General features: G+C 52.4%; 1 non-coding gene across 1 annotated transcript; it reads left to right on the top strand.

Annotated features, from left to right (window-relative positions):
* The first annotated feature begins 15,241 nt into the window (after nucleotides 1–15,241).
* Nucleotides 15,242–15,323, top strand: TRNAS-CGA (transfer RNA serine (anticodon CGA)). The gene has a single exon. It is a non-coding gene; the product is annotated as a tRNA-Ser (tRNA).
* Nucleotides 15,324–15,736: the final 413 nt, after the last annotated feature.

Genomic DNA, 15,736 nt, shown 5'->3' with positions numbered 1-15,736 from the left:
ACAAATCAATTCATCAAAGTATTTCCCTGAACCAGTCCCTACCAAGAGTTCTGGTTGGTCTGCGTTCCTTGAAATACTGAGTGGAAAGTCCCCAAGCGAAGATTTTAGGAGGGAACCTATAAGTATTCAGGTTTCAGAGTAGCAGCCGTGTTAGTCTGTATTCGCAAAAAGAACAGGAGGGCTGGTGGCACCTTAGAGACTAACCAATTGATTTGAGCATAAGCTTTCGTGAGCTACAGCTCACTTCATCGGATGCATTCAGTGGAAAATACAGTGGGGAGATTTATATACACAGAGAACATGAAACAATGGGTGTTACCATACAGACGGTAAGGAGAGTGATCACTTAAGATGAGCTATTACCAGCAGGAGAGCGGGGTGGGGGGGAGAAGACAGGAGTGAAGGGGTACCTTTTCTGGCAGGGGGGTTGTTCTCAGTGGTATCCCCAGCACATCGAGTGACCGTCTCGAGGGGGTCTCTGTGACTGAACCCGTCACAGGTGGGTTATGTGCTCCAATCAGGCCTGGGGTAGCCAAAACAGAGGCCTATGGAGGCCAGAGGGAGGAGGTCTGTGTAAAAGGCAGAGGAGGCCTTGAATCTTCTTCACGGTGATAAGGCCAAACTCCAGAAAAAAAGTCCTGGGAGTCCTTGCTGGGAGAGCAGGGGTGTTATTGACCACAACCCTTTGTGGATTATTTCTGGGAACCTCAGAGGGAAACTGAGGCAGGGCCTCTGCAGAGCCACCCTGGGCCATGAGGGGACACGCTGGAGGCGGTGACCCTGCTACAGTGCCCTATTGCTGTGCTGCTCCCTCCCACCCAGTCCCTGCTTCCTGCAATCCCACCCCTGATTTTATCAAACAGACTTGCTCGGGTCTGTAGGATGGGAGCACCACTTCAGTGCCCCCGCTAAGTCTCATGAGGGTGGGGCTCCCTTCCTGCCTGCGTGAGGAGTTCTGCAGGGAAAGCGTGATGGCGAATGTGCGCCCAGAGTGTTGCGGTTCAAATACAAGACAGGACAAGGCTTTAAGCAAGCAAGCAGGCTGGTCTGCCGACGGGCTGCTCTGCCTGTCAGCTTTTCCACCCTCTCCTTTATTTCTCTCTCTTCCCCCGTGCATCACATATTCCAACAGATAAAAGGAATACACTGGCTTTGTATAATATTCTTATTTACCAATTTCTATCTACCGCATTCCTTGCTCTCGGGCCTTGAGCCCAGTCCTGGGAGGCTTCCCACGGTTCATGTCATCTGGGCGAGATTCCAAGGTTCATGCCCTTGAGGGGAGCCGTGTGTGCACTGCTCCTACACAACACTCCGGGCGTGCCCTGAATGTTGCCAAGTGCATGAACCTTCCATGAATGCTACATCCCCTCCTTTTTTGTTTATTTGTGCTCGGCCATCTCATGGTAGCCATCAATTTGCTTTTGCAAGCCATTTAACTCCCGTACAGACAAGATCATAACTCGTGGAGCCTGCCAGGGCGGTTCTCGACAAAGCCTTAACAAAAAGGAAATACATTGCACACAGCAACAGCAAAAAATAAGCTTAAGAAGGTAAAGTGTAATTGGCTGGGCCCCAATTAGCCATGCTAGAGTACTGGGAAGAGAGGTTCGCGTAAGCAGCGAGCATCATCTCATTCCCTATTTCCTCAGGGTGATGACATACTGGAATAAGGCACGTACCTAACAATTCTTCAGCTGCTACAAAATCAAATAAACAAAAGTGGGTAACATTTGCTATTGAAGCCAATCTTTCCCATAGGTTATATGTCATTCGGGCCCGTAACGGAGGAGGCGCTCCCAAGTCAACCCCTCCAGGAAATAGCAGGCACAAAAGGCATACAATCAGTACAGAATTAGCAGTGATTTGGGCGAGAATCGCCACAAACAGAGTCTCAGGAGTCTCTGGCTGTTGGTTTGCTGCCAGTCTTCGTTGAGCCGCGGCGACCAATGCTTTCACTGCTCCGCATGTCACGGGCTGGCTTGGGACGCTACGTCTCCTCCATCTCCGTCCCGTCATTGTCGACCCGGGAGGCACCGCGTTCTCCTCCAAGGTCAGCTGAAACTCCGGTATGGGGTTTGACAGCCCCTGGTGCCACGCCATGCTGTTTCAGTGCCAGTCGCACACACCGGGCCGGAACCCACAACGGTCCTGCAGGGAGAGACACAGCAGCATATCCCCGACCCCAAGTGATTAAAGGCACTGGGCCCAACCATTGCGGATCGGGCAGCTGATTGTAATAGACACACGGTCTTTCCGGTACCTCGGACTTATGAAAATGCCAATCCGCGGGGGTCTGCTGATCTGCGTTCAGCGTTAAATTATTTAAAGTAAACAAAAGGATATGCAGTTGTTGCTGAATCTCTCCTAAGGTTCGGAGACGCAGCTCCCCTTGTTTTAATTGTTTGTCAAGCAAGGTTTTTAGCGTGCGATTTGCACTTTCAACAATAGCTTGGCCTGTGGAATTATAAGGGATCCCGTGTTTGAGACGGACGTCCCATTGGGCACAAAAGGTGGAGAGGGATGTGGAGCAATAGGCTGGGGCATTATCCGTTTATATCTGGCTCGGGTGACCCATAACAGCAAAACAGGCTAGCAAATGGTGAATAACTTTGGGAGTGGCTTCCCCACGCTGTGGGGTCGCCCAGAGGAATCCCGAATAGGTATCAATGGAAACATGTGAAAACGAATAGGGGCAGAACTGTGGCACGTGAGTGACATCCATTTGCCACAGCTGATTCGCTGCGGCACCTCTGGGGTTAACGGCATAAGAAAAGGCAGGGGCAGCAGCGGCACGGTGGGGGCAGGAACGAACAATGGAACGGGCACGATCAGCAGGAATGTGAAACTGCCGGGCCAAGACAGAGGCAGACTGATGAAAAAAGGCATGGCTTTCAATGGGGTCAGAGAAAAGGGAATTTACCTGACCACGTAACGCGCGATCGGCGCGCGCATTGCCTTCAGTGAGTGGCCCAGGCAGAGGGGTGTGACTGCGAATATGAGCAACAAAATAAGGGAAATTACGAGTGGTGAGGAGATACTGTAAGGACAAAAACAGGCGAAGAAGGTCCGCATTGACCTGAGGGGTGATGAGGGCAAGGGGTAAATGATCAATTACCTGATGAACATAATGCGTGTCCACAATCAAATTAAAGGGACAATCAGCAAAAAGTTGAAAGGCCAAAATAACAGCAGCTAGTTCCGAGCGCTGCGCGGAACGCTGGGGCAGCGTAAAACGAGAATGCCAACGAGGGGGGTCACCGGATTGATAGGTGACAACACCGCGACGTGGAGAGCCATCAGTAAAAAGAGTGATAGCTGAAACAATCGGTCGAGAGCGGCTAAGACGATGTACGATTAGTGGCACCTTTTGTGTGATCACCAACCGAGGATCTTTTGGGGGATTATAAGAAATCTCTCTCACATAATCACAAAGAGCAACCTGCCAGGCCAAGGAGGTGTGATACAAGGAATCAAATTCACTACGTGACAAGGGGAACACAATGGCAACTAAATCAGTGCCCGTGAGTTGCACTGCACGGTGGCGGGCTTTACGAACAAGGTCAGACAGGGCGTCTAAATAAGGATAAATGTTCCGAGGAGGAGTGGAAGACAAATATATCCACTCTATGATAGAGACGGCTGTGTCTGTACGAGGTACAAACAGAGCAGCAGTAGGCGTATGAGGGGTAGCAAGGAGAACTAATCGCAGGGGACGAACCTCAGTAAGTCTATCCACAAACTGCTGACTCAACACTGCATTGATCTGTTGAATGCAGGCAATGTGCTCCTCAGTGATGGCAATAACTGCGCCAGGTGCCCGAGCTCCACGTAGAAGCTCGAACAACGGCTGCAGCATCGATGTGGGGAGACGGAAGTAGGGTCGAATCCAATTTAAATGACCCAAAATTTGCTGTAATTTAACGAGGGTTAGGGGTTGGGGTACCACTTCCGGGCGAACAGGGGGAGCATAGGTTTGTAAAACCTTATGCCCGAGGTATTGGTAGGGATAAGAGCGTTGGATTTTTTCTGGTGCCACTAACAGGCCATTTTGGCCGAGAATCTGGGACAAATATTCAAGCTGTTGTGCCGTGACCTGGGGACCGCTAAGCAAAATGTCATCCATATAATGGTAGACCTTTAATGTGGGGTATCTGGCACGAAAAGGGGCGAGGGCCCGATCCACAAAAAGTTGACACAAGGTTGGACTATTTTGCATTCCCTGGGGCAAGACCTTCCACTGATACCTTTGAGAGGGTCGTTGATTATTATATTCTGGCACCGTAAACGTGAATTTTTCGCAATCTTGTGGGCAAAGGGGGATTGTGAAGAAACAATCTTTTAAATCTAACACACAAAGCTGATCGGTTTGAGGAATTAAATTCCGGTTTGGCAACCCAAACTGCAAGGGGCCCATGGGTTGGATGCATTTATTTATTTCCCTTAAATCATGTAACAGCCTCCATGCACCAGATTTTTTCTTAATAACAAACACCGGGGTGTTCCAGGGACTAGTAGAGCTCTCCAAGCGCTGTGCCTGCAAATGCTGCTGCACAAGCGAATGAAGCGCTTTCAGCTTTTCTAGGGGGAGGGGCCACTGGTCAATCCATACGGGCTCTAAGGATTGCCATACCAAGGGTAATGCGGAGGGCAAGGTGGGTGGGGGAGGGTTTTGGGCCATTATATATTAATATCGAGGGTGGTGTCCAGCTTTACAAGTAAGTCACGGCCCCAAATATTGAGGTGGACAGGGAGCACAAAAGGGCGGATCGTAGCAAGGGCATGGCCTCCTGGTTTAGAGACTGTGACCCAAGACAAACTTTGGCGCCCGGGTTTGCTACCCCCGATCCCTCACAACTCTTTAGAAGGAACTGTTGGCCAACCGACCGGCCACTCCGGATCACGAATCACCGTAACGTCAGCTCCAGTGTCCACCAGCCCTGTAAAAGGGAAATTATTTAAAAGAAGTGTTAACTGAGGTTTCGAGGGGCGGACCAACATTATTAGAGCAACAAATTGAGAGGACGTGTCGTGAGGCGGCGACTGAGACAGCGTCGATCCAAAGTCGCCTCTGCCCCGGGCTCGATCCTCTGCGGCTGGCACCTGATAGGGGACTAAAATCAATTGTGCAATTGACCGTCCACGCGGGAGGACTGCGGAAGATGGGTCCACACCTGAACCTTAATAACGCTGGTGTAATCGGCGTCAGTGACTCCTGGGATGACAAAAAAACCCTGTTTCCCAGCGTGTGAGCGAGGGAGAACCAGACCCACAAATCCAGCAGGGAGAGGTCCCGTCACCTGTGTAGGTATGGCGCAAACCTCCCCCGGCAACTGAAAATCAGCGTCCTCCTGCATAATCAAATCAAGCCCTGCACTTCCGGCAGTCGCCGCCCTCATGGAGTCTATGGATTGTAAGGCAGAGGAACAGTTGTCTGAGTGGGAAACACCCCCGTTTGGCCCTGGGTTCGGGGGGGACCCGTCGTGTGGTTTCCCGACCCGCTACGACACTGATTAGCCCAGTGATAGCCCTTCCGACACTTGGGGCACTTCTTTGAGGGGCGGGCGGGCGCCGTCGATGAGCTTTTGGTAGGCCTGCCCGAATCCGGGACCTTCCGGAAAGCATGCTGGGCGCAGGTGGAAATAATGGGGAAGACGGCCTGAGGGAGTTGAGACTGCAGCTGAACAGTAGCAAACGGGCCCTCCCCTGCCAACTGCTCATAAATGACACCTTGCTCTCTATATACCTGGGCTTGGCGTTCCGCCGTCTGCCGATACTCACTAAGCCAAATAACATACTGACTGGGCGTCAGCATCATGCGCAACAGCGCCTTCCAGTCTTCAGGGACCAGGGAGTACCCAGAACCTAGCCCTTCAATGAGACCACGCACATACGTGCTAGTCAGGCCGAACTCGCGAATCGCTTTCTTTACCTCCCGGATCACTGAGTAAGGCAAACTGACCCAGTCTGCAACCTGGTTGCCCTGGCCATCATCCTGCCAGGTCACCGGGCAAACTGAGACCAGATCAGCTAATTCCTCTGCTGTAAGATCTGGGCGAGTCTTCGCTGCGTGAACCATTTGTTGCACCAGCGAAAGCCCCTGAGCAGACGCAGACGACCCCCCGGGGGGCCCCGGAGCATGGGGCCCCACAGGGGGACGGTGATCACACACCGGCTCCGGTGGGGAAGGCAAGGGAGGCGGTGGTAATTGAGGAACTGGGGGCGAAGCAGAGGGAGGGATGGCTGCAGGAGTGGACGGGGGTGGCGGGATCGGCAGCCCCTCTGTTGGCGCAGGAGAGGGTCTTTCCGAGGCGACACGCTGTGTCGCATCGCCAGGAGGGGGGATGGCTGCAGGAGCGGACGGGCGTGGCGAGATCACCAGCCTCGCGAGGGAGGGCCTGTCCGGGGCGACACACTGTATCGAGTCGCGGCAGAGGTGCCAGGCATGTAAAGCCTGCACGGACGCCCGAGGCTCTTTGTGCAATGTCTGGCTCAACCGCTCCCAGTCCGCTAGCTTAAGGGCTCCGGCTTCAGGGTACCACGGGCATTGGGCACTCACCTCCTGTAGCAGGAGAGTGAGTTCTCGAGTGGGGCAGTCATGCTGAGCCTTACGCAGCAAATTCTGTAGCTCATTGCGGTGTTGCACTTGCAAAGCAGAGAGGGAGCTTCCCATACTTACCACGACGAAAAATACTCACCGGGATCCGCGAGGCGGATGAGTGACGCGTCTGAAACCCTTGCCGGGCGAGGTGAGTTCTGAGGGCCCCACGTTGGGCGCCAGTTGTTGCGGTTCAAATACAAGACAGGACAAAGCTTTAAGCAAGCAAGCAGGCTGGTCTGCCGACGGGCTGCTCTGCCTGTCAGCTTTTCCACCCTCTCCTTTATTTCTCTCTCTCCCCCCGCGCATTACATACTCCAACAGATAAAAGGAATACACTGGCTTTGTATAATATTCTTATTTACCAATTTCTATCTACCGCATTCCTTGCTCTCGGGCCTTGAGCCCAGTCCTGGGAGGCTTCCCACGGTTCATGTCATCTGGGCGAGATTCCAAGGTTCATGCCCTTGAGAGGAGCCGTGTGTGCACTGCTCCTACACAACACTCCGGGCGTGCCCTGAATGTTGCCAAGTGCATGAACCTTGCATGAATGCTTCACTTGAGGACAGCCCCAGCAGCATCCTACTGCTTCCTCGGCCCCAAGAGGGGAGAAGCAATGAAAGGGAGTTTGTGTCTCTGGGATGTGGTGGGAGGGGCAGAGCAGGTGAGTTTCCCAAGGCTGAAGCTATAAAAATGATGGTTAGTCAGTAAATTCCTACCTTGAATTCTTCAGCAGCAACCTCCTCTGCAGGAATCACAGAGTGATCTCTGTGCTCCTTGGATTTGTCACACACGACACAGATGAGGATTTTATCCTTTTTGAAGAACAGTTTCAGAGGCTCCTTGTGTTTCTCACACAATGTCTCTGCTTCTGGTTCCTTCACTGACTGCAACCTCAATTCTCTGACTGCTTCTGCAACATTCCTGAGCTTCTTGTTAAGTCTGAGGTTCCTCTGGGGAAAGGCCTCTCTGCACTGAGGGCAGGAGACCTCTGTATCCAAGCTCTCCCAGCACTGGGTGATGCAGGCTCTGCAGAAATTGTGACTGAACTTGGCTTAGTCATTGGGCATTTCCTTTCTGGGCACAGTCTCGTATTCTCTGGTTTTTGCGGACTGCAGAGTAGCTTTGAACTAAGTGTGATGAGTCCAAACTGAGACTAACTCCTCCCTTTGTTAACCCAGAAATCCATGGCGTAGATACCCCATTGCCCTGCGACTTCCCTTGTCCTTTACTCACTCACGTATACAAATTAGAGCTGGTCAAAAAAAAAAATTCTAATGGAACAATTTTTCTGTTGCAAAAAGTTATTTTGATTAAATCAAAACTTTGCATGGGAATGTGCCATTGTTGTAACAAAAATATACAAAAATGCTTGTTGTATATTGCATTATCAATTATAAAATGAAATAGTCAAAATCAGAATATAACATTACAATGTATCGAAAAGAAATATTTAAATTGATCCCAAATTATTAACCTTTATTTGGTTTTGCAGGAAGTTTCTCTTTTTTTCTTCTTTTTTCTTTTGGATTCAAAACAAAAAATAGAACTGGAATTTCCCCCAAAGGGAATTTCTGGTTCCTGCAAAGCTCTAATGAAAAGCACCAACTCCTTCTACGTCTTACCAGACATCATATCCAGCACACTAACCACATAGACAGCAACATCAAAAGGTCTGTGACGGAACTTTCTCACCCATATCACTCACTCCTTTGCACTTCCTTCAGTGAGACAGCCAGTAACTACACAGCTCACTCTACCTTCCTTCAAGAACCTGTACCCACTCCTTCCCTTCCCTCCTGAAAGTTTCAACTTTTCAATGAAAAACTGAATACCGAACTATTTTGTCCAAACCCCAAAGTATTTCAGTTTGGAAATGTCACTGCATGGGAGTTGTAATTTACGTTCCTCCTGCATCCATCCACCATGGACTGGGCTCCCTGATAGCACTCTCCCACAATGCACCACGGTCTCTCCTTTGCGTGAGTCATTGAATGAGGGGAGTCCAATAACCATGATGCATCATGGGAGATGAAGTCCATCTGGGGAACCTAGCCCGTACAATAAAAAGGGGACATCAAGCAGCCCCACGACATCTCCCATGGGACATAGTAGTGGCATGCCCAAATCGATCTGTTTGGTTTCCTGGTGAACTAGTTCAGCTTTGGAGCTTTTATTTTTATTTTTTTTTGGATGAAAAATATCAAAACCATTAACGGATGGCAGCCGTTTTTTGTGAAAACTTTTTAAAATCAAAACCGCAGTTTTTCATCAAAACCAACAAAATTTTCAAGCAGCCTTAATCATAGGACCATCCCATGAGCTCTTCCGTAGATTAGCTAGTCCTGCCAAGCACTTTCATCTCCTTTCATAATTCACAAGGGGCCATCATGTTCTAATGATGATCCACCGACGGTTTGTCACTCTTCTCTGGTCCATGTGGCAAACTGCAATTTGCAAAGCCTCCTGTCCTAAGATATTTGGACATAAGGTGACCAGATAGAAAGTGTGAAAAATCGGGATGGGGTGAGGGGTAATTGGCGCCTGTATAAGAAAAAGCCCTGAATATCTGGACTGTCCCTATAAAATCGGGACATCTGGTCACCCTATTTGGACACCCAAGTCAATTGGAATGTTCTGGCTTTCTCACTTCTTCCTTCACCTATATAAAATAAACATAAGCAAATCAGAAGCATAGCCACAGTCCTCATGCCAAATTATCCATTGTTTGGTCTGTGGTTAAATACTTAGGGTTGTATTTTCAAAACTGCAAACAGAGTTCAGTGCACAGGTCTTGCTCCCAGTCAATGGGACTTGTGCTCCTTACTCTGTTGGGTCTGCAAAACCATCGAAAGCCGGGGCACTTGGCACTGGCCCCTGTCGGGACACTGGGCTAGATGGACCTTTGGCTTGACCCCGTCTGGCCGTTCTTCTGTTAAAGCAAGGGAGCGATCAAGGCGGAGAAGCCCATCTCCTTGCTTCAGGAATTTTGCAGTTTTTTGGTCACAGTCCTCTCTAGTCCAGGATGACTCTGATCGTCCAGGCTCGGATTGTGTCGCTGAGACAACAGGGAGTCCGGCGAGCATGAAAAATACAGGCTTCTCTCGCTGCAGTTAGCCCAGTCTCTCTGATCCTGGAGGACTCCCATCTATCCAGCACCATGGCTCGTCACCTGTATAGCCCCTGGAAGCTCCTCTGCACCCTTCTCAGCAGCATCAGGGATGAGAGGGACGAAGGAGACCTGCAGCTGCAGGAGGAGCAGAGGGGCCCTGTGGGGCAGGGGTAGGGGCGGCTCTAGGGGGAGCTAGCAGGGTCCATAGCAATCCCAAAATTTGCCTTAGCCCCTCCCCCGTAGCCATCCCTCCCAACTGCTGGTAGCACTGCCTTCAGATCCGGGCACCCGGCTGAGAGCCACTGCTCTCTGGCTGCCCCTTTCTGAAGGCAGAGCAGAGAGAGCTCCCCACAGCAGAAACACTCACTTCTCCTGCCCCAGGTTCACGGACTCTCACTTCCCCTTCTGCACACTCTTGCCCACAAACAGCAGCAGCTAGGGGAAGCGGACTGGCACGTGGCTGGGACAGTGTCCCACACAAGCTCCCCCTACACACACACCTGATCTGCCGAGAAGAGGCTTCAGACACCTGCCTAGACTGGAGGAAATGTCTCCTTCTTCCATTCAGTCCCTTTGCACTCAGGTGGGGCCTGACCCATTTGTAGCCCTGCTGCACTCCAGACACAGGTGCCGACGCAGAGGGTGCTCCAGACCCAGAGCACCCACAGGAAAACATAGCGGGTGCTCGGCACCCACCAGCCACAGCTGTTGGGCTGGCCCCTGCTGATCAGCTCTTTGAGCTGTCTGGCAGCTGGGGAAGGGGCTTGGGGGAGGGTGGAGAGCGGGGAGTGGTGGACGGGCAGGCAGGGACCTATGGGGAGGGGAAGGAGCCAGGGTGGGACCTTGGGGAAGCGGTGGAGGTGGCATCCCCAGGAAAAATAGGTCCGTGCCTGCGGCCCCAGAGATCTGCACAGTCAGCTCCCCTGCTGATGCTAGCCTGGGCCAAGCTCTACACCGGCTCCTCGGCAGCCGGCACTGCAGAGGCTGCAAGCCCCACGTTTACACGTCAGTCTCCCTTTCGCTGGGAAGCTGATGCACGGCTGGCTGGGCACTGGGGGATTCCGCCCGCTACGAGAGGTGGCCATGCCCAGGTGGGTCTCCGCTGAGCTGGGGAGCATGGGGCAGGAGCCTGTCTGCGCTGAGGCCTTTCACTCAGGAGTGGGAGCTGCAAGTCTTCAGGCTCAGGAGTGCCTGGCTTAAAGAGACAGTGTGCTGACACACACGCAGTCTCCCCCACACAGGGCCAGATTAACCTTTTGTGGGCCTGGTTCCAAACACATTTGTGGGCCCCCTTGGGCCGGGAGATTGACACAGGAGCTGTGTTTGACACAGCACACAGCTGTACCGGTTTTATTTACAATATTTACAAGTTTAAACGGAGAGGGCTCCCAGCAATGGCAGCCCTAGGGCAAAAAGTTACACACAGGTACATCCGATGCGTTATGAAAGAAAACATGCAAAAGAAACCACAGTGGGTAAAACCAGGGAACAAAAGCCTGAGCAGCCAAAACACCAGCCAGCTGTTGCTCCCACGAAGAGGGAGCAGTTACAAATATCTCATCCTTCACATTTCTCATAGGAACTACCAGGGCCTGATGAAACTGGGGCAGATTGAAAAGTGTGAAAATATTTTAAAAATAAAAACATCCACAACTTTATTCCATTTTATTTACAGCATCATTTTTCGTACTCGCCTGGCTTGGCCTTCTCTGCCAGAAGAGAGGCAGACAGACTAGGATCAGGACCACCAGCTGTGCCCCCAAAAGACTGGGCTCTGGGCCAATCCTCCAAATATCTGAGACCCACATCCTGCCCCAGAACAACCCCCCCAAACTGGACCAGCCCCACATCCCCCCCCAGAATGACCATCCGTGACCTGGACAGTGCACCCAGCTCAGCCAGGAAGGAGAACTCTTGAAACTTTCTTTGGGTTTTTATCTACGGCTTTGGCTACACTTGCATGTTACACCGCAATAAAGCCTCCCAGAGTGCTCTACCTTACTCCCGTCCACACTGGCCAGGCCCGTAGCGCGCTCTGACTCCCTGGCTGGAGCGCTCCTGGTACTCCACCTCCCCGAGAGGATTAACAGCTGTTGCGCATCGGCTGAGACGCTCCAGCTCCAGTGGAAACGGGGAGTAAGGTTATTAGGCACTGATTGACCTCCGGAAACTCCCCATAATCCTTTTAACTGACGCGTCCTCTCTTGTTCGGTTGTGAACTCCGGACGTGGCCGTGCCGTTTCAAAGCTCCGTTTCGGGGGCTGCTTATCAAACAAACACACACGGCTCCCGTTGGCTTTGAATGAGTGAGAGGCAGGCGGGGGGCTCCGTTTGGAGCGCCGGCCGCTCCTGTTTGCTTGCAGAGCGAGGCGGCGGCGAGGCGGGGTTGGGGTCCATTTCAGCGAGCGGCTGCTTCTCTCGTCTATGAGGAAAAAAGAAAGAACGGCCGTTTGCTTTCAGTGAGTGAGAGAGAGGCGGGGGAGGGAGGGAGGGAGGTCTGGACTTACAAGACAGCACGCTGACACACTCTCAGCCCCCCAAACCCACTCTCTCTCCCCCCACGCTCCCTGTCACACTCCACCCCACCCCCGTTGGAAAAGCACGTTGCAGCCACGGGAACGCTGGGATGGCTGCCCCAATGCGCCCCTCCCACTGCAGCGGCAAACGTGGCCAGGACAGTGGGCTGGCAGCTGCCAGTGTGGACAGGCTGCAGCGCTCCCCCTGCGCGGCTGTAGAAGGCAGGTTTAACTCACAGCACCGTGCATCTGCAAGCGTGGCCACGGCCTGCCTGTCCTTCCCCTAATTGTCAGGGTCTCAAAATCTCCCACTGTGGGAAGCGAAGATGCAGGCCCTGGACTCTACCTGCCGGCAGCCAACCGGACACACACAGACGGTCGCCTGCGGTCTGGTGCCATGCTGGAAGTGCCATTTCCAAGTGGTTGAGTTTTAAAGCTAGATTTGGCTGTTGGTTTCTGGCCCAAAGTTCTGAGGCCTGACAATTTCAGCAATGGCCAAATGTGGCTTGTTGTTGTAAGGGTCTGATTCTCACTTTGGGTGCCAAGGGGCCTGGCTGCAGCTCCCGGACAAGCCCTCCCCCAGGGTGTGTTTGCTGCTGCCCCTTCCCATGTCCAGGCTTCTTCTGCCTGGGTGTGTGGCTGGTGGTTTGTCTTTGGAAACTCCTGTGGGATGCGGCTTCCTTCGAGTTCCCAAAGGGTTTGTTGGACTCGGGCATGAGTCTCCTTTACCAAGCAAGAGATCCCGGCTTCAAATTTCGACCAAGGCTGCGTTTGCAGCTTACCTCGGAAGTTTTTTTCACCTGTGTTTTCTCCAACATCCTGCAGAGGGAGAGCTGCATTAGGGTCTGAATTTGGTTTGTTTCTCAAGGTGTAGGATTCTCACTTGGGGCGGGAGAGAGTGCGGACAAGACCTTGGAAAGGTGAAGTCAGGGGCAGGACTTTTCAGGTGCCTGTTGTTGTGGGGGTTTGTTTGATTAGGGGTTTTGCTGAAATTGCGAGAAACGATGTCCCTTTTCAGCCTGAAGGCTTGTTCTGTCCAGCAGCCCAAATGGCAAGCCTTGTTTCACCTGTTTAATGTTGGACAGTGACAGGGTCACGTTAACACCTTTGTCTCTCTTTGAGCCCCTTGATTCTCTTTAAATTACCACCAAAGTTCCCACCCCCTGTGTGAGTGGCATGGGGGACTGAGCGTCTTTTCTCCTTTCTCCCCTCTAGGATGTCAGAAGCACCATAGACAGGTGCCTGGCTCCTTCCCCTTCACACCTCATTATTCTGGCCACAGGCTGAGACAAAACAACTGTCCCAGGGCACAGCTGCAAAGTGGGGAAGGTGACTCGTGGGGTCGGAATCTCCTTTGGTTTATTACAAACCTGGGGTTCCTGCATTTCCTCCAAAACTAAAGCGGTTTTCTTAATCGCTTCTCTGTTAAGGCTGCGTCTACACTCCCCTTGTGTCGGTAGAACGTATGTGGCTCGGGGTGTGAATAAGCCACCCCCCGAGTGACACAAGTTACACCGACCTAAGCGCCGGTGTGGACAGTGCTATGGTGCTGGGAGAGCTTCTCCTGCCAACATGGCTATGGCTGCTCGTTGAGGGTGGAGAGCTCCCTCCCATCGGCTTCCAGCGGCTCCACTAGAGACTGCCGCTGTAAACTCCCCAGTGCAGCCACAGCCTTCGGGCAGGGATGATGCCCCGGGACTCCGGGGACACAGTCCGGGCCTCTCACCTCCAGGGCACTGGGGTTCTCTTCTGCCCAGGGCAGGAGTGAACAAACGTCTGTATGACGTGATGACCATTCAGAAACCGGTGAGGAATGAGCTGGTTTGAGGGGAGTTGATCTCGGTCCCGTTGCAGGTGGGCAGATGTCCACAGAACAAAGACCAGCAGGAACATTGGAATCTATTGGTCACTGAAGCATGGAGGCCGAGGAGTGAATTGCCCATGGGGAATGAACTCCCGTCCTGTCCCCAGAGCTGGTCTCAGTCAATCAGGGCTGAAGCACATTGACGGGACACCTCGGGGAAGCTTGCCCAGCCATTGCTGGGGCTGTAGCTATTCTATGGCTGGCTCCACAGAGATTCATTCTCCAGGCCCCTCAATTCAGCATTTTTCAGTGGCAAGAAATTCACAGTAAAATACAAAAATAAAATAAATCATGATTATTGGGAAAAAACCTGTTTCTTTCTTGATGTGAAAAAGGAAAGTTCCAGCAGCTGGAGGACACGTCTCCTGACCTGGAAAGCAGACCTGGTTATTGGTGCCAACAAACCAGTGCTCTGAAGGAGACTCTGAGGAAAATCAAAGGTAGCGAGAAGGGAGCTAGGTGGGGAAACTGAGACACGCGTCTGGGACTTTCGGAAGTGACAGATTCTGACCAATTAGTTGCAAGAGACGCGAACATAAAACTGAAACAAATCAGAGTGAACCAATAAAGCATAATTCCTGACTCAGGGGAAGAGGCTGGGGCGGGGGGGTTGAGGGGGGTGGGAGAGCAGTGTTCCAAGGCAACAAAAATAGCAAACGGTTCATAATCTGTAGTCATTTGAATGTGATTCATTTTTCCACTGAGAAGTTTCTCTGAAGTAACGAGAAATCCAGGGTCCAGGTGAAGGGAGCCGTGTCCCATTCTCCCGTCTGACAGTCCAGTCATGGCTTAGTCCTGTTTATAAAGAGAGACAAGAGACAATAAAAACAGGTGAATCGAGCGAGACAGTCAGGACAGGGGAGGATAAAGCAGGGAGGGGAAGAGCTGGGCTCTAACTCCCTGCGTGGCCTTGGTCAGGTCAGTGAACCTCTCCCTGTCTCCCTTTACAGTGGGGATAGCAACAATTACAGGCCCCACAGGAGGGGGTTGGTTTGATGTTTAACCACATGGCTAAGCAACGAGAACCCCAAATCCCCCTCTGCTTTGGGAGCCAGGTTTCCTGTTTGAATTCTGTGTTTCAGAGGACTTCAGGCCTGGGCACTGTGATTATTTACCAGTTTCTCGGGCCTTAGGGGGTCACGTCACTCACAGCTGTGATGGCCGAGAGGTTAAGGCATTGGACTCGAAATCCAATAGGGTTTCCCTGCGCAGGTTCAAATCCTGCTCACAGCGAGGCCTGTGTTTTAGCCACACTTGCTCACCAGGGCAATACATCTCCACCGACCCTGGGACGCTCTCCGTACACTCCCCACCCCAAGGAAACCCTGTTCTGCTCCTTTCATGGGGATGCCTGGGATGGTGCCTCACGCTGTGTCCCTGTGTTATCAGCTCCCGAGGCCTCTGCCCCTCACCCAGCGCCCCCCGGCTCAGCCCAACCCCTGGGTGCTGCTCCTCTCCAGCGTGTGGAAGGAGCTGAGCACGGGCAGCTCGGATAAGAGGCCACGGGAGGCTGAGCCTTCCCCAAAAGGAGGTCCATGCGGGGGGGAAACGCTGGGGATGTGGGGCGGGTCTCCCCTCCGGAGGCCCGTGGGCCCATGGTCATCTTTCGAGCGCTGGATGCGAAGCTCCAGAGAAGTGGGGGCCCC

This window comes from Natator depressus, chromosome 11 (assembly GCF_965152275.1).
Source record: "Natator depressus isolate rNatDep1 chromosome 11, rNatDep2.hap1, whole genome shotgun sequence".
NCBI lineage: Eukaryota > Metazoa > Chordata > Testudines > Cheloniidae > Natator > Natator depressus.
Note: the sequence above shows the minus strand (reverse complement) of the source record. Positions and strands in the feature narration are given on the sequence as shown.